The following is a 26,390-nucleotide window of genomic DNA, read 5'->3' as shown; positions in this document are numbered from 1 at the left end:
GGAGGCCCGATCCGACTGGTATTTACGGGCCATCCTTCGGAACCCCGACTGCACCTGCAGGATGTGTCGGTACCTCATGGCCCGCCTCTCAAATTCATGCCTCTGTGCGGCAGTCATGTTTGCAGCTGTGAAGACAAAGGGCAACTATTTACCATAGGAACTGCATTGTGTGGAATAGCACAAGTGGTCAATCTGACAATACATCTACTGTACTTGTAACAGCTCATATCACCATACAGATCATTGAAAGTCTCAGAGGAAGTACATGGAAAGCCCGCCTACAAAGGTCATCTCACACATAGCACATACAAAATCTACATGATGGGTAACAACTGGCAATAACTTGTCATCAAAGTACTGACAGTTGAAGTAACAATCATGCTGCACCTCCTCTGCCTATTGCCTGGACTACATATGTCAGTGTATGTGATAACAATCACAAACTTCAAGGTCTGCAATTTGTAATGGTATTTGCTAGTATAGTACTCATGTGCCATAACTGAGTGTGTACACTAGGTTCAAAACCATATTTCATATAATCACAAGTATGTGTAACATACTGGTTGCTTCAGTCCTAGGTACCCTATTCACAAACCCATGCCTGTGTTTGAGGGGGGGGTGGGAAGAACAACAAACAATCCCAAAATAGATGCACACCCAGGAGTGTATAGAAAGCTCGACATGTTTTTGGCTCCACACACACACCACCAGTAAGGGCTATCAACAAATTGGAGTCAGCTAAACCTTGTCCTATCCAAGGTCCACACATGTCAAAATGTACTGACCTAGGGCTACATCACATACTTCCAGTGAGGCATAATTTTCAACAGGCACAGAGGAGCAAGAACACCCATGATCATGAATAGCATGCACACCTAGGCCGTTGCACTCTAGTCCAACACACTTCTAGTACAACTTGTGGAAGTACATGCTCACGGAAGATCCAACCTACAGTGTACGCAGTACATCGGTTACTAGGGAAGCAGCAGTCTTCAGACAAGCCATTTGCTGAAGCTATCTGGGAGAATGTCAGTCTGACATGCAGACTCAGTCCGAGACGAGTCACAGTGCAACTCTTATTGTAAGTAGTGTATTCCGCATGACTCACCCCAGTTCCCATAGCGGGCCCTACAGGAATGGCCTACAAACCCAAGATCAGACAAATGGATAAGTATTGGTCAATTCAAAATAATATGATAACTGAAATCCCACTAATGGAACAAGACTAATGATTGGGCAACGCATCACACCTTGCAATGTGTTCAACACACAGTAGTCCATCACACATCACCAGCAAACACAAAAAATACCACACATGTCAACACTCACTGTAGGTGTCGGGGTCCTCAAAACGAGCCACCTCTCCCACTGTGTACGGTGCAGGTCCACCTGTAAAGCATGGAAGGAAGAATATGCTCAGAATCCGTGCACTGACAAACAATTTAAAATACAAATACAATGTGATAATCTGACATGAGTAATGAAACACTTTCAGACATGCTCATACTGCATGGAATAATTCCTGGGCAACATTTACATAGGATGGGTCTCCTGCTACAGTTACACACACTTCTACACACATGCAGTGGCCCTGACTGTCATGTGGTGGCAAACATGCACCTTCATTAGTGTGCAGCAACAATATAGGTGTGTATTCATCTCATCATGTGCATCCAAGAGAGACATCCAAAAGCTGGTTACTTGAGGACTGCATGACCTGTCAAACAGCCTATGTGGTCATGACACATTTGTGACAGTTAGGTACATGGTACAGAGGGCCAGGTACTTTGGCAATACCTAATGTTGTTACAGTTTCATAAATTGATGTGTCCAAACAATGGTGATTGGCACCAAACATAGATGTTTGTACCCTAGTCCATACCTTTGGACTGCCATCCCTAATCGGATTTTGGCACAAGTAAAAAAAAATACCTGTCTAAGATGTTAGGTGAGGGCACCTGACTCCTTTACAAATATGGTTTATGTTCAGATCTGGCATGTATCAATAAAATGTGAAGGAGCACATTTATCCCGAACAGGCATGGCACTTCTGTGAGCACTTTCTCTACACACTAACCAGACACATATGAGACATATGCCTGGGCCACATTGCTATCATCAATTGACGTGACGGCAGCACTCATTTTCAGCATCATGTAGGGTTTCCAATGTCAGTCTAGCTATAGCGTCAACATCTGTAGGTATGATGTTACTACATCCATACTTCACTGGCAATTGTGACCTGTAGAGTCCTGATTGTGTCATTAATGTGTCGCTTGTCTGACACAAAGGCGGCACTACATTACATTCTGCTACAAGCAACCTGTAAGTGTGGAAAACATGAGCTGCCTGACTGCTAGCATTTGTCATCCTTCACATAGTGCATCAATTACCCTGTATGTTTCCCTAGTATTACACACAGTCAGCTACTTATCTGGCAGATTGGGTACCAATCATCTCATGGCACTACACAGCTTTTAATTGTGCACATTTACATGATCTGTACTCACCAACTTGGCCACCAATCATGATTCCCAGGTGGTCCAGCAGATCTTGCTCCCTGGAGATCAGGTCAGCCCAGCGGTGCTCCAATTGATGCTCATTCCGTTGGCTCCCATACAGACGCACCAAGTGATGGCGCACCTTCCCCCACCGGACTTTTCGGGCCTCCGTGTGATATGCCTATATCACCCTACCCCCAGCCTCCAGCATCAGTGGGAGGAAATGGCAAACCAGCCATATGAACCCCCCCAATTCCTCCTCACCCATCCTGGAGAGACGTGGCCTACCAGACATTTAGGCACAGAAAAAGAGGAAAAAGTAGTAGTAAAAAAAAAAAAAATACAGGGGGAAATGGGGAAAGTTTGAGTGAGGAAATACAAAGAAAACTTAACAAATAGAAGAGCCCAACTATCCCCTATATAACAGTACCCACAGCAGACTCCCACAGACAATAAATACAACACTGGACTGGACAAATTTATACAACACACACTCAGACAGTATTCTACAACACAACATTGATGACAAAACAACAAGTAAGATGGCACTCTGGACACAAAAGCACAAATTCACAGGACAACACTTTGCACACAGCCACACAGTCTAGAATAATCAGAGACTGCAAAGTGAAAGTGAAAGTACACCCACTGTACAGATTCTGTAAACAGGATATCCTATTACATCACATCCTGCATAACATGGCCGCTGTTTTTTCCCATTATGCGTCATATTTTCACGCATACAGGTTGTGCGTCATATTTTTGGACGCACAGGAGTGCAGATAATGCAGAGTCAAAATATTTTTAATAATTGGTCAATAATATTTGTTTGCGGCATAATTTACAGTTCCAGAGGTGAAAATTAAGCCGCAGCCAAATATTATTTCTATTTATTAAAACTGTTTTTGACTCTGCATTATTTGCACTCCTGTGCGTCAAAAATTATGACACACAAGCTGTATGCGTGAAAATATGACGCATTATGACAAATATGTATTTCATTTGTCCAAATGAGTAATGGAATTTTGCATGACCAAATGGTGCTAAGTGATAAACCTTGGGGTTAGCTATAGCAAATGTCCCTTATAGGATGTATAGAAGGTATTCACAGTGCAATAGTAATGATTGGCCAGAATGGATATTACTCATATTTGCGCACATATGTAGGTAATTGCTGATCGCAACTTTCAAAATATGAAAGAGATAACAGGATGTATTCATTAGCAAATTTCAGAGCACATGTATCAAGCTATTCCAAATAGCAAAAAGGGCATTTCGGTAATGCAATTGTCGCCTAAACCTTTTTTGGGGGTAACCATGTGCTAATTACGAGTTAATGTAGCTAAAATATGTTTCACTATTGACATGTAGGGCACACATGTGCGTAAAAAATGTCTATTTGGGGTGCAGCAGAGGGGGACTTAGGCCCCCAGCACCCTGGGGTTTGCTGTTCCTGACTTGTAAATTAATCAGGACAGGATGCTGGGTCAATCAGGAGCCAGCTCTTTGACAAATGACATGATCAGTGGTCTGACTAGGACTGGTCAGAGGGAGCAGTAGACAGTTGACATGTCACACTGTGTATGTCCTGTGTTGTTTTGAAGGTGACACATGAACCCTGATAAAGTGTTACACAGCAACATTAAAAACTCCAAGCCAGTGTATTATTTGAGCTGACTTCCATGCAGTGAGATGGTACTATGACAATGGTAGGCATAGGAAAGGGTGTGGCACACTGGATGACTCTTGTGAGTGTGTGTGTGTAGATGAGGGAATCTCAGGGTACACATATCAGCATTCCAGGGACCTCTTCAGATAGGTGGGGTGTGACCAGGAGCATGGGTGTGTAAGGTTTTTAGAAAAGGGCTGACATGTAGATGGGATGTGATGTGCTGGATGCTTGTCATATGTGTGGCACTTGTGCAGTGTATGTTCTGCTTATGTGTAACTCTAGTGATAGATAGTCATTGCAAAGATTGTATGTAGTTGGAATTACTGCTGCCAAGAGTCTGGTCATACATTCCCGTTCCTGAAGCAAAAGCATGTCAACTGCCTGATGTATGAGGCCTGTTTTCCCCTAGTTGAGTGATGATGTTTTAGTTGTGTGCCATCTGCTGCGATGAACCATGTTTCCAACATGTATGTGTGTAATAGGTGTGGTCCTCAGCTATTGCCATTTAAAGGTGAACTGTACAGGATGTCAGTTATTTACATTGTGTGTGTATGTGACCGTTGTATGATAGGCATCACATTTGTAGTGTATTTTTCTGTGTCCTGATTGTTATCTCATTAATGCTCCATGAGGCGACACTCTTCTTCTGATATTTAGAGCTAAAGGTGTGCAGAAATGAATAGCCAGACCATGATGTGGTGTTTGTTATCAGTGTTTATTTACAATAGTTAATTAAGTGGTGATGGTGATGGTGATAATATTTTTAAAAAAAATTTCACAATGTGTTGGCGCCTACGCACTCCAGCAGCCGTGTTTGGTTGTTCCCCCTCCTGTTGCAGGGCAGCATCCTCCTCTTCCTCGTCTTCAGGCATGTATGGGTCTGGTTCCAGGAGGGGAATGTTCCTTTTGACACAAATGTTGTGCAATATTGCACATGTGAGGATGATCCTACAGACCATCTCAGGGGAATATAGTAGGCTACCACCAGTGATGTCGAGGCAGCGGAACCTTGACTTGAGGATGCCGAAGGTCCGCTCGACAATGCTGCGTGTCCTCTTATGGGCCTCGTTGTATGCACGCTCGGCAGCAGTACTCTGGTTGCCAAGTGGTGTCTTTATCCATGGCAGGATGCCATACCTCTGATCAGTTGAAAGAGAAAAAGAATGGGATCATGTTGATGTAGCTGGCACTATTGAAAAGACCTTTCATGGCAGTAGTAGTCTTGTGTTGTCTTTGACTCTTTTGTGTATTGATGTGACATCCTATACTTGTAGGCTATACCATCTGCATTGTGTTGTTTCCTTGGCTGAGCAAGTGTTTGTCTGCTAACCGTTTGTCATCAGTATGTTTTGGGATTTTCAGTGCAGTGTGCCCTCCCTAGCATTGTGACTTGTGATACAGGTGTCCTTGTGTCTTCACTTGGGGTGAGTTGATAGTTCCATGTAGAGTTTAAATTGTAACTGTTGTTAACACGTCCATATCAAAGTACCCTGGACATCCCATACCTTTAGGCTTATGCAATGTATTAATGTAAAGGTCATTGGGACACTTACAATTTGCAAGGTGACATTTTGGAAACCACACTCATTAATGTCTTCACATTAGCCTGTACAGTAAAATCCAATATGTGACAGGTTCAATGGTGACTTAAGAAACATGGCTAATGATGTAAGGACCTCAGTGTGTTTCTGTCTAGATGTTGCTGCTGTGGTGTATGTGTTGTGTTCTAGAGGGTTGCTGTGCAGTGTTTATGTAAGTAGGTTTTTGTACTTGCCAACAAGTAGTCCATTGCCATACCGTCCATCCTGGAAGTGTTGGTTGATGGTGCAGTGACGGAAGATGAATGAGTCATGTACACTCCCAGGATATTTAGCCACGATGTTGGTGAACATTCCTTGGTGATCGACTATGGCCTGCACGTTGATGGAATGTGTGTGCTTCCTGTTGCGGTAGAGGTGTTCAGTTGCAGCAGGTGGCACAAGGCGTACATGTGTGCAGTCGATTGCACCAAGGACGTGTGGGAAGCCACTGATTGCGTAGAACCCCTGTTTAGTTTCCTGCTGCTTCTGCAGTGTGTTAGGGAAGCAGATGTGGCGGGGTGTCAGGCGAATGATGGCATCCAGTACTTTGGGCAGAAATGTGGAGAATGATGGTTGTGATATTCCGCCTACCAGGGCACCAGTTGTTTGAAAAGAGCCACTTGCCAGCATGTGGAGTACGGCAAGCAGCATTGTTTCTGTTGGTATGGTGCGGGGTGTCACCAAAGTGGGGGCCAACTGCTGTTCAATGTTTCGCAGCAGCTGTTGAATGGCCTGCCAGTTCAACCGGTACCTCTGTATGATGTCGTGTTCCCTGAGGCCCTGAAGGGTGGTTCTTGGGCGGAATATCCTCTCCTGCCTTCTGCGCTGCCTTTGGGGTCCCTGCTGGTGTTGTTGTAGCGGCTGTTGTTGCTGCTGGGCTCTGCGCCTGCATGCACGCTGGATTAGAACTCCCTGTTGCTGCTCTGCTGTTTGTTCTGTGTGTTCTGATTAAATACAGGTGTGTTTGCCCCATTTTAACGCCTGCCCTGACCCAGGCATTAATTTTTTACGCAAATCGGGCTGTGCGTCATTTTCTGGCTCCGCCTCCCGGAGGTGCGTCATTTTTGCCCGAAAGCATAAATACGACACACGGCCGTTTAAGTCATTTTTTGGACGGGAACGCCTATCTTGCATATCATTAACGCAGGGCAGGTTGCCGCATCAAAAAAATGACGCACACGGCGGAATTTTGTCGTCCGCGGGCGTCAAAGTTTAGATACGGGGCAACATTTGCGCAAAAGTTTTGACGCACAATCGGCGCAAATGGAGTATAAATATGCCCCTTTATATTTTATTAAATGAATTGCTGAATACCTAGTATATAATGAAAACCCGTTGCAACATGCAGATCACTTATTGGCTCTGGATACCTTGTGTTCTTGATGAACCTACAAGCTGTATATATTCCTGCAACCAGAAGGGACCAGCAGACGTAACAATATTTTGCTTCCAAATTCTGTCATAGCTGGAAAAAGTTACAGAAGAAAACATAGACAAAAATGGCTGTTTTTTCAACTAAATTTCAATATTTTTTATTTTCAACTGCTACTTCCTGTAAGAAAGCCTTAATGGATCGACACAAATGACACTTTGCTGTATTCATAAGTTTGTCTACTTTTCAGAAAAATTTAGCTGTCCGGGTCCACCATTAGTTTCACGCCCATTTCTTTTACTAAATGGAAAGAGGCTGAAAGCACACAAATAGTGAAAATGGAGTATGTTCCTGTAAAATGCCAAAACTGTGTTGAAAAATGTGGTTTTCTGATTCAAATCTGCCAGTTCCTGAAAGCCCGGAAGATGGTAATTTTAGCACCACAACCCCTTCATTGATCCCATTTGCAGGGAAAAAAACAGATGCTTTCTTCTGCCGCACTTTTTCAATTTTTTCCGCAAAAAACTAATTTTAACTGTATTTTTAACTAATTTCTCACTCTCCTCAACGGGAACTCACAAACTTTGGGTACCTTTAGAACCCCCAAGATGTTGGAAAAAAGGACACAAATTTGATGTGGATACCATATGTGGACAAAACGTTATGGGGGTCTTAGAGCAAACTACTCCAAATAGCCAAAAAACGGCTCATCACTGGTGGGGGTGGGAATATGTGACAGAACAACTAGGTCCTAAACAACTATAGCCTAAACCACTACTGCTAAACAACTAAAAAGTCTCTACAACTAAGTAATGAACAACTACTGTCTAAACAACAATTGTGCCTGAATAACAATTGCCTGAACAACTAATATATATATATATATATATATATATATATATATATATATATTTTAAACAACTAACAAACCATTAAAACCAAAAAGAAAACATTATCTTAAAATTAGTTGTTCAGGCAATTGTTATTCAGGCACAATTGTTGTTTAGGCAGTAGTTGTTCAGTACTTAGTTGTAGAGACTTTTTAGTTGTTAGCAGTAGTGGTTCAGCCAAGTAGTGGTTTAGACCTAGTTGTTCAGGATGTTTCTCCTGGGGGGGGAGGCCCAGCAGCTAAGGGGTTAAGTAAAATGGCGACTAGACCAAAGCACGGGCCACAAAACATCAAAAAACATAACAAACAAGAATCACAAAGTTAAAAAATTTGCATTTGTGTATTTTTGCTGTATCCAGCAGCACAGCATCTGACTGTTCACCTGCTGTAAGGATCTTCTTAAAGTTCACGCAGAAGGACCCCACCCTTTGTAACAATGGAGCGATTTCCAGAAGTTGGCTCTTAACCACTGGTGGCACAACGTCCTCTGCACTTGGTGTTGCTGCTGTAGATGTCGATGGATCTCCAGCTTTTCTCTCCCTGTGAGTTCCTAAGTACTGGTCACTATGGTATGCCTTTAAATGTGGCAATATACTAGACGATGGGCATGGGTAGTTCTTTGCTGTACTCCTAGAAAGAGTTTTGTCACATAGGAAACATTTTACAAATTTCACCACCATCTTCTTCTCACCAGAAGGGATAGTAAAAAAGTCATATGCAATTGACTGATTCTTCTGGGGAGGTTCCTTATCCAAAGCGCTATTTCCATCAGGGTGTGTTTCAAGGTCCTGTTTCCCAACAAATGCCATTTAAAAAAAAAATTATGATAAAAGTATCAAAAATCAGTAGCTCTATTACTGAATGCAGGAGACCAGAAATTGCTTCCTCTCTCAGTACTGATAGTAAGATCAAGAGAAGACTGGGTGCGGTCTTCCTCAAATTATAACTGAATTCTATCTTGTCCAATGAAGTACCTGCATTTGAAAGCCATGTGATATTTGAAAATAATGACATTGTCATGAAAATGTGAAAATAAATAAAAAACTCCTTTACAATACAATTACTCACATAAATACTACTTTATAGATCATATTAGTGAACTATTATCCTCAAATATTAACTTCAATGTGTATATGTATTTTTCACACTTAAAAAAAAAATGTAACAAATTTGCGAATCATTGTGACACGGGGAACATACATCATGTTAGAATTCACAACGAATTCATGGATATTGTAAAATAATTTTTAAAAAAAGAACTAAACACACTACCAAATAAACAACTCAAAGCAGTCTCGAGAGAAGCAAGAGTGCTGTGTAAGGTGGTGCACAATTAATGGAATGTACAGTTTGGTGCAACTACAACATAAAACACAATGCACTGCCTATGGACGAGTCACAATGTGCTTCATGGAAGTAAACAGTATTTTAGTTGACAATAAATACCATACCTCAGACACAACTTAAAGCACTTTTTGTGTTGGCATTTCAAATAAATATGTTCAGAAGACAAAAATTGGAGCACATGCAAAACTATCTCCTTAATTAATTGATGTAGCCCCTGAGCTTTTGGTGTATTGTGAGGAGTAGCTGCATCTTGCAGCACTAAGGGGCATATTTATACTCTGTTTGCACTGAATAAGGCTCATTTTTATTTTACTCTAATTCGGTGCAAAACTAACTCCATATTTATACTTTGGTGCTATACCCGCCTAGCGCCAAATTTATGGAGTTAAAGTCATTTTTTGAACGTGGAACCCTACCTTGCCTTAATGAGATGCAAGGTAGGCGTTCCCATGCAAAAAATGACTCTGCGGCCTTAATGCCAGATTTATACTCCTGTGCAAACATAGTGCACGGGAGGGAGAAGGGGTCAAAAAATGGGGCAAAGCTTGCTTTGCCCCATTTTTTAACGCCTGGGTCAGAGCTGGCGTTAGGGGACCTGTGGGCCTATTTCCATGGTGGAACACCATGGAATATGCCCACTGGTGCCCTCCACAGGCCCCACGGACACCCACACCAGAAGGACAGCGGAGGATGGGCCCCATCCCAGGTAAGTACAGGTAAGTATTTTATTTTATTTTTTAAAGTGCCACAGGGGGCCCTGAAATGGGCCCCTATACATGGCACAGTGTACAATGGCCATGCTGGCTATTGGGTTGGTGGGCATGACTCCTGCCTTTTCTAAGGCATGGTAGGTTTAGCACCATAAAATGATGCTTATCTGGTTAGAGGCATTTTTTACTCTAACATGCCTAAAGTAATTTTTTGGTGCAAAACCCCCTTCTTCCATACCACCAGCCCCACCCAACTAACGTCATTTTTGTTGACGCTAGCCTACCCTTTGCAAAAGCTTGCACCATTCCATAAATATGGTGCCCAGCTGGTGCACAGAAATGGTGCAAGCCGCTGCTAAACGTTTTAGTACAAAACTGCTTTAGTGCAGTTTTGCACCAAAAAGTATAAATCAGGGCCTAGGTACGGCGAATTCCTCACAGACTCATATTGCCTTCGCGAACAGTCACTTCACCCACACTGATCCAAATAATGTACTCACACACATCATACAAATTTCGCAGTTCTAGTTGCCACCACTAACTAAAATGTGCGTCCAGGCAATGCACTACTTATGACCTTACATATTACATATTACATAAGTGGAGATTTCATCTCTTTCCCTACCCACAGACATGCACGTAGGGAAAGTGTCACAGTGTCCTTTCCTCGGGATCTGCACGTCACTGAACAAAAGGCCCACCTTCCGGCGTCACCAACTCAGAAAGCTATTATAGCACAGAGTTATGATGAAGCCAGTCGGGGGGAAGGAAATTAGGGTAGGGAACAGCAGGGCGAGAGATCTGAAAAGAAAAGGTTAGAACAAATATGCATTTACTCATTCATAGAAATGTAACTCATCAATAGACTCTTGACTAAATGTGTCTCCGAGATTTCAGATGGAGACCCCTTTTGAAATGAGGGTAAAGCCCCTTCTTTGGAACATGGAACAAGACTAATCTACGACCTCAGAACCAAGAGATGGCAAGAGCTTTAGACTATGATTACACTCAGAATATCAATCCTGTAACATCTCTGCATTCATAACATAAACCTTTGATCATGACATAGAAAATCTCAAAGAATTAAATATGCTTTTCACATCTTAAGCTTTTCAAAGAACAATGAAAACTATGATTTGCTTATCTCCAAAAATACTTTCACATTCACAACGATAAAGGCCGAAAAGTTTTAATCAGTGAACTTGAAGCGCTGTACTTCTAATACCAGGAAGCGCTTTTACTTGTCTTGCCTTAAAGCACTATGCTCATTATGCAAAGGGAGCGCTTTTACTCAAGTGGCCTGAATCCCTTTCATTGTTGTGCCAAGAACCTTTTACTCCTGTGAATTGAAGCGCTTTAATTGTTGTGCCAAGAGCGCTTTACACCTGTGGATTGAAGCGCTTGAATTACCGTGCCAAGAGCGCTTTACATCTGTGAACTGAAGCGCTTGAACTGTTGTGCCATGAGCACTTTACATCTGTGAACTGAAGCGCTTGAATGGTCGTGCCAAGAGCGCTTTACATCTGTGAACTAAAGCTCTTGAATTGTCGTGCCAAGGGTGCTTTATATCTGTGAACTAAAGCGCTTGAATTGTTGTGCCATGATCGCTTCACATCTGTGAACTGAAGTGCTTGAATTGTCGTGCCAAGAGGGCTTTACATCTGTGAACTAAAGAGCTTGAATTGTCGTGCCAAGGGCGCTTTATATCTGTGAACTGAAACACTTGAATTGCCGTGCCAAGAGTGCTTTACATCTGTGAACTGAAGTGTTTCAATTGCAGTGCCAAGAGCGATTTACTTCTGTGAACTGAAGCGCTTGAATTGCCGTGCCAAGAGCACTTTACATCTGTGAAATGAAGCACTTGAATTGCCTTGCCTAGAGCGCTTTACATCTGTGAACTGAAATGCTTGAATTACTGTGTAAACAGCGCTTTACACCTGTGCTCAGGAATGCCTTTGATCTGTGCACCAAGGCCGCTGTACTCTAGAAACTGAAAACACCTTGCTCGTTGTGCTAAGGGGCGCTTTACCTTTGGAAGTAATGACTTCCTCCAAAATTGGATTCATCAAAGCCTTACCGCTATGAGTTCAACCTACTCGTTTTTGAATGCACCATCGAGACAGGATACTTCGGTTGGATGTCACTCTGCCATTCAGGAACTCTGCTCTTCTTCAGAGAAGCCCCCACGAGGTCTGACTGCATCAAAGTCTTCAAAATAGTGAGCAATGTGCTTGGGTGTGGCTGGGCTTTATAGGCCTTCCGCATCCCAAGATGGCTGCTGCCTCTTAAAACATGGGAATTGTAGTCCCTTCATGGAATAGCACTGATAAGTGCATCTTGTCCACCAATGTAGTGAACCTGCAGCTCTATGAGCTTTTCCACAGGGCAGACAACACTGATGGTCACCTTTGGAACAAGAGGGGATGACAAGTGGTGCGCATAAAGCGCTGCAGAGCCGCGCAGCGGAGTTTCGGGCGAGACCTGGACCACGCATGGCCTTATTCCTGACAGAAAGAGATGAAAGTAGTGCTCCTACACCCAAGGAGTGGCATTTACAGCAGCTCCCTGCATTCAGGAGCAATGCCAGCTCCTGCAGGAGGCAGGGAGCTGACTGGGGCTGTGGGGGCCTTGAGGCTCCCATCATGGTCCCCATGATAAAAAACAAGAAATGTTTTCAAGGTGCATCTTCAGATAAAACACATTTCGTTGTTTTCTCTGCACTTCTACCCTGTAAAGTTATTTGATGAAGATGCTCAAAGAACAATCACATTGGCAAAGCTTCAGACACACAAGGTCACTGAGCTTCCTTTACCCAGCTGTAGTGTAGGAGATGTACTATACATTTACCCAACGAGGTAGCATTAACTATTTAGCGAGTAGAAAATACATCAGTTGGGTAGACATTGTGCACAAAGTGCTGCCCGCTTCTTGGGTAAATATGCAGGGCAGGACTCATTCAGGTAAGATGCTCATTTCTCAGAAACTAAACCTCAATGGAAAGCATTTACGGATATAAACAAAGAAGGTGCCCAAGATGAAGCTCCACTTCTTTAAAGTACTAATCATCCTAATTTCCTTGCACATGGTCAAGACAAAGCAAGTGTTTTTTCTCTGCATTTTCACTTTGAAAAGTTATCTGTAAACCTTCATGCAGGTGTTTGCCTCACAGCTTTTTTTTAGCACAATATTTCATGTAGCGGCTGTGACAAGTGGCTTCTTTCTTGTCATCTGCTGCTAAGATCAGATGCTGTGTTATTCCTTTTTAAGGTATATGAAATGGCCTAGAATTCCCACCCTTTGGCACTGCCCCATATTCATTAGTGATATGCAAACGGTTACTCACCCATTTTCCAAAGGAGAAAGGCCATGTGTGGCACAGGGTTGGGTGGTTATAAGGGGTTGGCCACAGGGCCTGGACTGTGGCCAGGCCCTGTAGCCTACCCCTGTTGCCCTGCCACCCTGCCTCGCTGAGGCCAACACCTGTAGTGCATGGCCAAAGGCTGTGCGTAGAGCAGAGTTGGTTAGCTACATGGGGTTCACTATAACAGTAACTTGTGTCCCACCATGCACAGTTTTTTCATAAAAAATGTTACTACAAATATTACATTGATATTGTCAATGATATGGTATTATCAAAGATATCATGAGTGCTGCAGTATGTGGGTTAATTAGAAGTGCATAGTCAAGGTGTGAGTTATAGTTACCTTAGGACACAAGATATAGGGGGTGATTCTCACCCTGGCGGGCGGCGGAGGCCGCCCGCCAGAGTTCCCCCCTCCAAAATACCGCTCCGCGGTCGAAAGACCGCTGAGGGTATTTTGGGTTTTGCACTGGGCTGGCGGGCGACCGCCAAAAGGCCGCCCGCCAGCCCAGTGCAAAACACCTTCCCACGAGGACGCCGGCTCAGAATTGAGCCGGCGGAGTGGGAAGGTGCGACAGGTGCAGTGGCACCCGTCGCGTATTTCAGTGTCTGCAAAGCAGACACTGAAATACAAAGTGGGGCCCTCTTACGGGGGCCCCACGACAACCCATACCGCCATCCTGTTCCTGGCGGGCGAACCACCAGGAACAGGATGGCGGTATGGGCTGTCAGAATCCCCATGGCGGCGCAGCGAGCTGCGCCGCCATGGAGGATTCTTAAGGCAGCGGAAAACCGGCGGGAGACCGCCGGTTTTCCACTTCTGACCGCGGCAAAACCGCCGCGGTCAGAATGCCCTGCGGGGCACCGCCAGCCTGTTGGCGGTGCTCCCGGGTCAGAATGACCCCCATAGTTACTTGAGATAACTCAAACAGGTGAATGGCTATGGTTTTGTACATTTACAATGTGAGTCTCACTAAAATATCACTGTAACCTTTGGTTTTTCATGTGCATTTCTATGGGTTGTTTAAATTTCATTTCCGAACTATACACTTCATGTAACCTTTGTTTTTTTCAATGAATTTCTATTTTTTATCATAATGTAATTTTAATTACTATACATTAATTACCCCTATAACCATCCAACCCCGTGCCATGTTCGGCCTTTGGCTGTGTGTGGTGAAGATTGTCCTTTCTGCTGTGATCAAAACATAACCATAACATCTACACCAACAATCTAGCGTCTGTGCCTCTTTAAAGCCACTCTATTGAGAGACCATTGCTGTTGGCACTGTAATGGTCTCTCCATAGAATGACAGTAAAGCAGCACAAAAGCAAGATGTTTGCATCCGGGAGGGACAGTAGGAGGAGCCTGAAGGACCCATGGTCCCAGCCCGCTCCCGTCTCCTGTGGGAGCTGGCATTGCTCCTGCAAGCCAGTAGCTGCTTTAAATAGATTTACTGAAAAAACTAAGCTTACATTGGAGTTTTTTATCATTGTTAGCTTTATTTCGGTAAAACACAAATACTATAAAAGCGCATCACAAATTCACAATTTTACAAAAATAGACTATGAATAAACGTCCTAGAATATAAAACATTTTCCCTTTAAAATCGTGCCATATTATAAAATCGTGAAAAAATGTTAAATTTTTCATAATAAATATCATAGAACAAATATATTCCTAGTTAAAAACAGTAAAAAATACAAAACATTCCCAATAATAGGCTCCTATTAATGAGATGACTTTAGCATTTTTGTTCTAGCACGCCAAATTTCATCTAAGTAGCTTGCTAAGGCAAATGCCACCACGCCCTCGGTATTTGACCTAAGAATTCTAAGGGCAGTAAACCGATTCTGGAAGCCCATGATTCTACAAAGAGGTACAATCCATTTAATTTGTTGTTTATCATAAGCAGGACAATGGAATAGTACGTGTGCACTACATTCGGGAAGGCCACAGCCCATCGGGCAGAAATTGGCATAAGGATCATCTTTAGACCAAGTACAGGTGAAAGAACGTAGCGGTAACGAGCCTAGCCTGAATCTGATGTAAAGGGCGCGGGCTCGAGGGAATGTAATCAGATCCATATATGATTCAAACTCGTAGTGACATTTGACTGATGTAAACTTATCTGTCAAACTACCTAAAGGGACCTCTGCTAGTTTTCCCAATTTTAGCCACCGCCAATATACATCCTTTACAATATGTACCGCATTTTTGGGTAGATTATAAGGGACCATCCAAAAATGGGCCAACCCCAGTTTGGTCAGACTAGCTCTAACGTAATCAGACCAAGGGATTTTTTCTGTGTAGTTTTCACTAATCAGAGCTTTCAGCCATGTCCTATATGGGCTAAGTGTGTCCAGGGACCATATTCTGATCCAGTATAATATTGGTTTCAGCGCTGCTATATGTGCAATAGAGTCTAAGTTCACATCCATGCGGACAGGCAACGTAGGGGAACTAGTGGGTATTCTGAGGATAGACTTTATAAAAGAGTTTTCAGCAATCTCCAAATCCTTCAGGTTACCATGTCCCCATAGCTCCGCTCCATACAGAGAGCTCCCTTTTGCTTGTAGCTTGTATATTTCCATTGCTGGAGTGATTGCGAACCTAGGGGACCTATTTGCAAATCTCAGAACACCACCAGGTTCTGCTTCAGTGACATATGTGCCCTCGTTATCTGAGCCTGCCATCTATGCGTATCCTCCAGTCTAACCCCCAAATACACAAATTCAGCAACTCTCTCCAACTCTACCCCTTCCGTAAAAATACTCTTTCTTACTTTGTGTTTGTTATCACCAAAGATCATATACTTTGTTTTCATAGAATTAACTTCAAGGCCATGGTCATTACAGAAGGACGTGAATTTTTGGAGTAAGTCTGTTAAACCAAATGTATTGTCCGCAAAGAGCAGGCATGGTGTCTTCACCCCCCTAATTTGGGGGTATCGTTGTCACAAGCAAATACATAAGGAATACAAGCGTTTATAAATATTAAGAAGAGGGTTGGGGCCAGAACGCCCCATTGTCTCACTCCCCTTTTAATTGGGATCTCTCTTGTTACTTCCCCATATGCTCCCCATCTAACTTTAGCAAAGGTCTTATTATACAGGCTTTTGATTGTATTTAATAGCAAACATGGGAGTCCTACTCTATCCAGTACCTCCCATAGCTTTTGGCGTGGGTCCAAGTCAAATGCGGATCTAAGGTCCACAAAAGCTACGAATAGTTTCCCTCCATCCAGGCCCACAGACTTCCATTTAATCGTGAGGAATCTGAATATCTGGTCAATTGTGCTAATTTTTTCCCTAAAACCTGCTTGGAAGTCGCTCAAGATTTGTGATTCTTGCATCCATTCCTTGGTTCTCGTCAGAATCTGATGGCGGAATATTTTTTGGAGGTTATCCAAAAGGCTAATTGGCCTGTAATTTATTGGGTCAGATCTTGTTCCCTTTTTATAAATAGGTATAATGATAGCACCCCTCCAGGTGCGAGGATAATTTCCGGTGGCTAAGACTGCATTTGATACTTTGTTTATGTATGGGACTCATATCTCTGGGTCAGATTTGTATAAGTCAGCCGGAATGCCATCGAGACCAGGAGCCTTTCCCGCTTTTTGGGCCATAATGGCCTTTCTCGTTTTGGATAGTGTAAATGGCATAGGGTTGTTCTCAGAGAGAGAACCCATTTTGTACACCTCAGGGTCATGAACTTCCTCTTCGTAGAGTTTAGTGAAATGATCAGCCCTAGTGTCAGAGGGGATATGGCAGTCAAGTCTACGGTCTTGGTTTCGCCCATTGGAAGCTACCAGGGACCAAAAGCATTTTGTGTGCTTTTCCCTGGCTGCTGTCAATGGCTTCTGCCAGGCCGCCATTTCCCAATTATTTTTGGCATGCTTTATTGTTAGCGCATAATCTCGCCTGGCGTTGGTTATCAGGGTTTTATCTCTAGATTTCATTGCTATAGTCAGGCCGTTTTTAGCATCCCTACATGTTTTGTCAAACCACCTGTGGCAGAAGCGCACTGGGCGTTTGGCTTCTTTACTAGTTTTTAGGAAAAGATCCCGAAGGGTAACAAATAGGGCCGTGTGGAGACTCAGGATCTTATTGGGAGAATGAGAAGAGGGGGTTTCCACAAGCTGATGTGTTGATACTATATCATGCATAGTCCTCTGCAACTTGGTTGACTTTTGGAAGCACTCCCATTTCAGGGTACGCTTGTTGGAGGAGAGTGTTAGGGGCAGGAAGACTCTCTTGTAACAATGGGTATCCTCTCTTTCTGAAACTAGGCCCTCGTAGGTGACTAGAATTGGGGCGTGGTCGCTAGTATACTGTTTTCCTACATGCATATCGTGTATGCAGACCCAAATTCTTGTATCAATTACCGCATAATCCAATGTGCTACTATACTGGCCTCTAAAAAAGGTGTGCTTTGCAGGTGTATCCGAGGGAAAGCGCCAGTTTGCAGGGCGAAGGCCATGGGCGATCATGAAGTGTATAAATTGAAGCACTCTACCATTTGATTTAGCCTGTTTCTTTAGAGAGGAAAAGGGCGGGATGTTCAATGCTACGTCTTCTAGTAGAGTTACTTCCGAAAAAGCACAGTTTAGTTCAACCGTTATATTTAGATCCCCTACAATAAAAATGAATTGCAAACGTATATGTTCTGAAACTAGAGCATTTAATACATGGAAGGTTTTGGACAATTTGTTTGTGGGACCTGGTCTATTGTAAATGTTTACGCATAGTAAAAGGGAACCGCACTTCTGCTGTATGGATAAGGCCAATATATCCTCTTGGAGTTATATGTAAGTGTTGTAATTGTAAAGAAAACTATAGTTATAAAAACAAAAAACCCTGACGTTTACCAGTTATAGATGATTAACATAAGTATAGCTTACTCAACCATAGATTTCACATGTCATCTGTGATAAAATATATGAGGTCATAATAAGCAGTGCATCGTATCAATGATATTATACTTATGTCAATTATGTATGACTGGTGAATATGAGGTTTTTTTTGTTTTGAAGACAATAGTTTGTTTTGATTATGAGAAGACCAACGTAAAACTCCACTTCAACCTTTGTTTCTTCACTAAATTTGTAAGGTTTTTTATGTCACTTAAAATCGTAATACCTTACTTATGTATAACTCCACTTTAACCTTTCTTTTTTCAGTGAATTTATATTGTTTAATATAAAGTAATATCTTATTATGAGCTTTTGGAGGCCAAACTCCCAACAGGCAACCAAACCCTTCCTGAGCATTGCTGTGTGGTGGGGGATGGCTGTATTGCCTGGGCAGCCAACCTCTCCTGGGTGACCAACATCGATGAGGCCACATGGGAGTCTGAAGTGGCTCCCAAGGAGAATTTTTCTGGGGTCCCTATACAAGGGCTAGGGGGTCAAGCCATTCCTGGTCGGTTTTTATTACTGTTTTTAATTTTACTTTCAGAACTCTGGGACATCTTTTTTCATTGTGGCCAGCTAACTTCATTGGTTGGTCCCACAAGTGTGCCATGGGAGCAGCCAGTTAGATTACTTTTTCTTTTAGTTTTTCTCACAGAAATCATGTGGGAGTGCTGGGGCAACAGATGTTGCTATTTGCACCAAATCACAATACCTACGGTTTCAGAGTAAAGATCTAGATTTCAACGAAATTTGATGTAGATTCTGTACAGCTGTTACCATTGTGGCTCTGTTCAATTTTGCCTCTGGAAATTATATGGGGAAAAGTGTTGTGTCATCCTATTTTTCTCTCTGCCATCACTTGCCTGATCACTCAGAAACTTTCCATGAAGGATTTGAGGCAAATTATCTTTTTTTGGAAAGTTTCATGAAAATTTGTCAAACTGCCACAACTATTAGCAAATCAAAATAAAAACACTATTCATATAGAAAACCTGACTCACATATAATTATATATATATATATATATATATATATATATATATATATATATATACATATATATATATATATATATATATACGTATATATATATATATATATATATATATATATATATATATATATGTATATATATATATATATATATATGCTTTGATTTACTTGAATTACAGAAGGCAAGAAACTCACTATGGCCCTCATTCTGACCTTGGCGGTCGGCGGAGAGGCGGCGGTCGGACCGCGAACAGACCGGCGGTATAAAAAATGGCATTCTGACCGCGGCGGTCACCGCCGCGACCGACCGCCACTTCCCCACTCCGACAGCCACGGCGGTCATGACCGACGGGCTGGAGTCTGCGCACTCCGGTCCGGCGGTCGACCCAAGACCGCCAACGGTATCATGACCCTGCTTACCGCCGCGGTTTCTGGCGGTCGGGAACCGCCATGCGAACCATGGCGGTAGGCACTATCGGGGCCAGGGAATTCCTTCCCTGGCACTGATAGGGGTCTCCCCCACCCCCCACTGCCCCCCCGAGTCCTCCCCCCACACCCTCCACCCCCCTGCCACCCCCCAGAGGTGGTACGAACCCCCTCCCCACCCCCACCCCGACATGCACATACATGCACCCCGAAATGCACACACCCCCAACATGCACATATACACACCCCCTACACACACACATACACAACGGGGACACATACCCGCACACATACATGCCGACATGCGCACCCGCCGAACTACACACATTGCCCATAGGCACAGCAGCACTCCCCGCCCGCATGCACGCACTCACACACCCCCTCTACACACTCACACGCACACCCCCATGCACGCACACATCACACAACACCCCCCCACCCCCTCCCCTCACGGACGATCAACTTACCTTGTGCGTTGGTCCTCCGGGAGGTGACAGGAGCCATGGGGAGGTGACCGCCAACAGAAGACCGCCAACAGAAGACCGCCACACAGAAATGTGGGTCGTAATTCTGTGGGCGGTGTTCTGCTGGCGTGGCGGTGGAGGTTGACCACTTTCCCGCCGACCGCCAGTGTGGCTGCTGGCGGTTTTCCGGCGGAACGCTCCCAGCGGTCAGAATGCGCACAGCGGCATACCGCCGCGGTCGGCGGTCTTCACCGCGGCGGTAACTCGGCGGTCTTGCGAAAAGACCGCCAAGGTCAGAATGACCCCCTATGTGTCTTGTTGTATCCTGAATATATTGACACACTGCATCTTGCTCAACATCTCACTGAAAAATTAGTGGCAATGATTCACCTGATAAGACGGTTTTATGCATTCATGGATTTTAGTGATCTTGATAGTGGATTAGATAAGGAAGGAATACGTACCACACTAACTTGGAGCAAATGCAAAACTCTGCTCTGTCCACAAGGATGGGCCTTTACCAGAAACTGAGGCTGAAACCACAAATTCATTAATGTGGCATTGGCAGTGAAGAAGATTTGCCCCACAGTAATGACAGAGAGGAGTTGATTTGCAGATTATAAAGGGTTACTGACAAATTAGTAAAGTTAGTCTCCAAACACATCAAGTAGGCGCAAATCAGAATTTACCGATATACAGCATACATGAACATAATCCAAGTAGTAGAAATGGTAATTTGGATATTGCCTTATTAAAGGCAACACATGCACATCAAGGCAAAGTACTGTTTCCATAAGGAAACTCCCAAACACAAACCTAAGGTTATGGGCAGCTCAGGGAATTTTAGAAGCAGCAGCTGTCAGCAAATATAGCATCAACAGTAGAATAAGGTAAAGATTTCGATTAGAATAAGGAGGTATCTGCTCACTCTCAAGAGCAGCTCTGTGAGTGTAAAAATAAGGAGCATTGTTCTCAGGAGAAAGGAAAGGATGTCTGCCTGCAAAAATGGATGAGGCATGTGATCTAACCAAGTAACCAATCTTCCCACAGTTTAAACATATGAGACTTGTGTTATTCTTTTTATTATTTTTAACCTGTAAAGGTAAACACCAAATCAATCACAAGTCATTCTCTAGGCAGATCACAGTACAACAAGTGATATAAATAACAGTATAGCTGCATAAACCAAGGTCTAATTGAATAACGGGTAAATCCTGTCCATGACTGCGTGGGTAAAAGGCTTGTGTTCTGAGCAGGGGTGGGCAGAATGCCAGGAGTTCTGCCCAACCACTCAGAAAATATGCAGCCCATACTACTTGCAATGCAATTTAGCTCCGGTAGTGTGAGCAGCTCTAAACAACAGTGAATGGGCTTATACGTTGCAGAAGAGCACATGGCTATTCAAGTTGATTTTGCTGCCGCTTGAAAAGTAAAGTTACGGCAGCCCACTGACTGCTACCATCCGTGGCTGCCCATGTTAGGAAATTGTGCTAGAGAAACAAGCCACATTTTCTGGAGCCTCAGGGGAGAAAAGTTCTGCCACGCGGTGATTGGCGGAATTTGGTCAGAACTCCACATTAAAGAGTAAAGCGGAGTGACCAAATTTCCACTAATTCTGCAGTCGGAACAAAACATTCTATCCACCCATAGTCTAGAACTGTGTAGTGAATGTTCATGGAGCCAGTGTCCCAGGGTGCTAGCCTGGGGCTGAGTCCCTGCCATTAAGTGTTTGAGTAATCTCAGAGAGTGCCTCTGAGTTCTTCCAATGGTTCCCATATTTTGGCAATTTTCTAGGGGCAGCCCTGTGTTTGATTGATTGTTTCTTCGGGGCATGTGTGCCACTCCCAGATGAAACATTCATCAGCTCCCCATAGGGCAAGAACCAAGAAAAATTCTGTGTTCTCTCAGTACTTGGTGTCTGATTCCCTTTCATGAATGATACAATGCCAACTTCTTCTCTCATTGCAACCTTCACTATATCTCAGAAAGGAGAATTCACCTCCTCAGTTTTCCATCCCATATAACTGCTGAAGTCACTGTACATGTCTTGCCCCCTATGTGTGGTGGGAATTATAAGCCTGTCTTGTTTCATTCTATCCCCTGTGGCACTTTTTCATCTCAAATACTCCTTAGCTACTCCGTCCCAGAAAGCCTGAAGCATTGGCTCTTCTGTTCTGTTGCAATGCAAGTTTAGGCTCGATAGCACCTGCAGATATCACATGCCACCATGCACTTGGGTTCCATTGTACTTGTTATTTTGTCAATTATCACTTGTACCTGCCGCCTTTTAGGCCTCATATCTGTTGTATGTAACACATGATTTTCCCCAGGTTAACTGGAAGAGTGTGCAATTCCACGTAGGGCACATGCCTTTCTGGAACTTTCTTGGCTTCCTGTATAAATAACCCCTTGTAAACTTCCATTTGGGCTTGGCCGTGTACCTGTATCCTTCCTGCATAGCAACGCCCCTGCACTCACCTCCTGATTCGCCCAGATCTTCCTGCAATCCAATCCAGTGAAAGCTTCATTCCTGCACTCATCTCCTGAGTGGACTGGACCTTCAGCACTTCAGCCTTGCACAGGCCTCATTGCTGCACTCATCTCTTGAGTCACCTGGAAACTCCCAGCACTCTAGTCTTCCAAGCTTTCCTGATGACTTTGAGTTCCTGGCTTCTGCAACACTTCCAGTGTCTCCCTTTATGGGTTACAAATCCGACTCTTCTTGACCTTCTCACATCGACCTGCATGCCATCTTCGAGCTACAGGTAAAGTATTAGACAAGGGTAAGTACTTTACCTTCAGGTAACTGCACACTAATCTTTAATAGTAGTTGCATGCCTGTCTGTCATCCACTCCAAGACTCTAAATTTTGCTCTAGCTCCTTCTCATTATTTTCCTTCAGCGCTCCTTGTGTGTCCTGGCTCTGGACCCTGTCTCCATACCTTGAATCTTGAACTGTGTTGCTTATGGACTAGAGACTGAATTCTGAATGAACCTTGTAACTTCTACCCATGTACCCAGTGTAACCTTGTTTTCTAGCACAACCTTGAGAGTGTCAGTAACCTTGTTTCGAGTATGTCCTTGTTCCGAGTATAGCTTTGCTTCCAGTATAACCTTGTTTTGAGTATAACCTTGTTCCAAGGGTAACCTGTGTACTGAGTACAACCTTGAAAGTGTCAGCAACTCCAAACTTATGCCAAGTATAACCATGCTCCGAGCATAACCTTGTTCTGCATATAACCTCTGTACTAAGTATAACCTATTTCCAAGAGTCACCCGGTCTCTAGCTTCCTTGAGAGTTTGTGTAAATTCCAACCTAGATCAACCTTTTTTCTAGTATCCCTTGGAAGTGTCCTTTACTCCAATACATGTACTGAGTAGAACCTTGGAAGTGCCAGTGACTCCAATCTATGTTCTAAGTTTTACCCCTGGAGTGCCATAGACTGTAATCAGTATTTCAAGTTCTTCCTTGAGCGTCTCAGAAGGTTCTCATCCAAGTACCTGCTTGTTCTGCTCCTATGCTGTGACTGAGTTGATTCTTGAAGCATTGCATTGTACGTTATGTAGAGGCTTGTTTATGCACTGATTGTAATTGTCCCTTCTTGTTATTCCCAGTGTATTACGTCTTCACAAAACCAGAGCTGCTGGTCTTGTAAACGTTCACCTTCGCGTCTTAAGAGTGACAATACTGTTAGCCAGAGTTGTATTGTTGCTAAACAAAACATGTTTGCTGGTGTTATTATTATTTTGTCCCCACCTCCCCTCTGGAAGTCGCATGGAATCTAGGTGTACCATCCCTGGGTCCAGCTTCTTCTTGTGAGGGAGTGGAGGTCCAGCATCGGCTCCAGTGTCATCCCTTCTGTGGGAACCAGATGAAATTGTGACGGTCCAAACCAATTTACTGCTACTCAAACCTTCAAAACAAAAAGAATGACCTGTCTAAGGGATCACACAGAGACTCAAGTGGCTGCAAAATGAAAAGTGTTATACACAGCAAGCAGAAATTAAATGTTTATTTCCAACAAAGTAAGGCACCTCTCTTTCACATAAACACATTCCTACCCTCCAGCTCAAGTGGAGTCCCAGCTTATATCCAGAAGGATGAACTGTCACTGTGTTCCTGGCAGTGTATTTGCCACCTCTGAGGCCAGTGGTCACAATGGCAGTGCAGGGGGTCACAAAGGGCAGGCTAGGTATAGCAGCTGCCAACCTTGGTTACCCCTAAGTGACGACCATGGATATGTGGTAGCAGACAAATTGGGTATAATTAGGAGACACAGCAACAGTACTCCCGGAATGGGTTCAGCATACCCAGAAGGAACAGTCACAAACTCCTCTATGGCTAGAGCTTTGATCCTCAATATTTTCTAGGCTGAACATCCTAAACTAAACAGTCTCTCCACAGCACTATTGTTCGATGCTGTCACTCAGGAATCTTTTACCGAAAGTAGGGAAAATGCAAGTGGAGGAGAACATTCCATAGCAGAGTGTTAAAAAGTAACCAATACAGGCCCTCTTCTTTTATCTAGAAGCCATTATGTTGTTGACAAACCTATAGAATGGCATATGTATTATTTACAAAAACATTGTCCCAGTGGATATCAATTTTTTCAAATTTACTCCAATGTGGAATATTTTTGTAAACTACATAGAGGACATGTAGAGGCCTATTCACAAAGGTTAATGTGGCCTCACACATAAGTTTACAATTGAATGTACCTCTCTTATGCCTGCCAGGAACACAAAAAGCAGGTGTAGGCCCTTTTACAGTTTTGGAAATCTCTGCACCCTTAAACCCCATTGAAGTGTGTAGGTGCTGGAAGTAAGAGTGCAGTGTGTGCTGGAAAATAAATATGCTGGAGTTCAGATTGTGAATAGGAGAATATGTTGTTCTATCCTGTTTTTATCTAGTTTCATTTGCAGAGTATGCAAAGACAAAGATCAAGCATCAGGGTATGCCTTATGATAATCTGATGTTTATTCTTTAAAAAAGGCCCTTTGTGTTTACTTTCATCTGCTTGTAAGGGCAGAGAATTTTTGTAACGTGAAGCATCTGATGCAGCTTCTCAGAGCCTGGATACCCTCACAGGTGATAAGTGTGCATTACAAATACATTGATTGATTGATTAATTGATCTGACAATCTTGCTGAGGTACAGGGACCATGAAAGGAAAGCCTATGGGACGTCAGTTTTTTCCAACTCACAACAACTTTTAAATACCTATAAATGAACTATACAAATATTTCACAATACAGCAGTTAGGTAAACACAAATGAAGCCCATTTTCTTGTAATTTTGTAATTCTGAAGTGTGATGGAAACAAAAGGCCTGATTACGGGTTTGGCATTCTGGGGACCTCCATGGTGGGCCGACGGCTGTATTATGATTACAATACATTACGATACATGCAATTACATAGACGAAAAGCAGCTGCAGTCCCGCCCACACAGCCAGAAAATATGACCACAGTGTTGGCGAGATAGGCCAATGCTTCTATCAGAGTGTAACTGCCATCCTAATCATGGTGTTTCTTCCTTCTGGTGTGACGTGGTGGTCCAACCACCACATTTGAACTGGCGGAAACAGCTGTAGACACCCTCACACATCCAGTGCCCCCATTTAGCCAATTCTACATGTCCTGCCTATGCTTGTGCTACTTGATGGTCCACAAAATCGACGTTGGTGTGGACGCAACCGATGGTAAGTCAAACACCTACCCATTTCCTCCAACTCCACAGCAACTTGAGGGGCCACCATTGACCTGGTATGTGTGCTGTGCTCTGTGCCCCAAATATATTTTGTGTGCCCCAGTTTGGACTTGTACACAACGAATGTCATAACACCACCCTATGACACCCATTTTGGCCAAATCACTTACACTGCACCCCCGCACTCTACAAAACTTGATATGTGTGCACATCCCAGTTTCAGGCATAGTGGTGTGTTCATAACAGTGTGTCACACAATAGAAAATCCACATCAGTATTGCACCTGTAACATGAAGTGACACCCTCTCATTGTACACATGCCATGGTCTGTCGGGGCAGAACACATGCATCTGTATGGATGTAATATTGAACCCAAAGACACCTTCCCTGCAAAATCCTTGTAATGGATGCACACATATCACCCACATTGCAAGAGAATTTAAGATGAATG

The sequence above is a fragment of the Pleurodeles waltl genome, chromosome 5, assembly GCF_031143425.1.
Source record: "Pleurodeles waltl isolate 20211129_DDA chromosome 5, aPleWal1.hap1.20221129, whole genome shotgun sequence".
Taxonomy (NCBI): domain Eukaryota; kingdom Metazoa; phylum Chordata; class Amphibia; order Caudata; family Salamandridae; genus Pleurodeles; species Pleurodeles waltl.
Note: the sequence above shows the minus strand (reverse complement) of the source record.